Source organism: Rhincodon typus, chromosome 32 (assembly GCF_021869965.1).
Source record: "Rhincodon typus isolate 14 chromosome 32, sRhiTyp1.1, whole genome shotgun sequence".
NCBI classification, from domain to species: Eukaryota; Metazoa; Chordata; class Chondrichthyes; order Orectolobiformes; family Rhincodontidae; genus Rhincodon; species Rhincodon typus.
In genome coordinates, this window is record NC_063363.1 from 3954356 (window position 1) to 3955306 (window position 951).

General features: G+C 47.5%; 1 long non-coding RNA gene across 1 annotated transcript in view; it reads right to left on the bottom strand.

Moving 5' to 3' along the window:
- Positions 1 to 313: 313 nt before the first annotated feature.
- Positions 314 to 951, bottom strand: part of LOC125486693 — a 4414-nt gene continuing 3776 nt past the window's right edge. Inside the window, exon 3 of the long non-coding RNA XR_007265332.1 lies at positions 314 to 486. This is a non-coding gene — a long non-coding RNA (uncharacterized LOC125486693). The remainder of the gene's footprint in view (positions 487 to 951) is intronic.

The following is a 951-nucleotide window of genomic DNA, read 5'->3' on the forward strand; positions in this document are numbered from 1 at the left end:
GTGCTGCACTCCCTCAGCACTGACCCTCCGACAGTGTCGTAACATCAGCTGGGATCATGACAAAGCAGTGAGTGACTGCGCAAACCACTGCCCAGAAATGGGGAAGAAAAATGAAAAAGCAAAGCTCAGAAAAGAAAGGGCACAAAGGATTACAATGGTTCCCAGTTTAGTGGAAAGAAAAGACCAGGTCTCATGTCCTGGTGTACACAAAAAATTCAGGTGTATAAAACAACAGGGAGAGGGTAGAGCCCTGGAACTGAGAAAATGATTAGCTCCAGTCAACCACAGGAGATATTTGTCTATTGTAGTGATTTTCAGCAGTTTATTTTCAGCCAAGTAGATGTGCCAATTATCTCAGATTGTAAACTAATGTGATGTCACAGTGGCGCCAGTCAGATGTCCATCAGACCTGGCTCTACTTCACTCTCAGCTCCCACACCATATCAGATAAGTTCACCGAGAACTTCCTTTCTCTTCTTTCGGAAACTTGCAAAGAGAGAGAAAAGATAAGCAGAGTTATTGATTTCAAAAAAAAAACACCCGAGACAGGGGATGTCTGGCAATGTGGAAGTCACATCACTGACTTACAAAAGCCCTGATCCACAAAGTAACAAATACTAAGCACTATTTCTAACTACTATTATTTAATTAAATGAATTAGTTTGTGAGTATTGAGGGAGCACGAGCTGTCAGAAAACTGACAGGGTGCTGCACAACAGTGGGTCTGAGGGGGTGCTGCACTGTCGGAGGGTCAGTACTGAGGGAGTGCCGCACTGTCGGAGGGTCAGTACTGAGGGAGTGCCACACTGTCGGAGGGTCAGTGCTGAGGGAGTGGGCACTGTTGGAGGGTCAGTGCTGAGGGAGTGCCGTACTGTCGGAGGGTCAGTGCTGAGGGAGTGCCGCACTGTCGGAGGGTCAGTACTGAGGGAGTGCCGCATTGTCGGAGGGTCA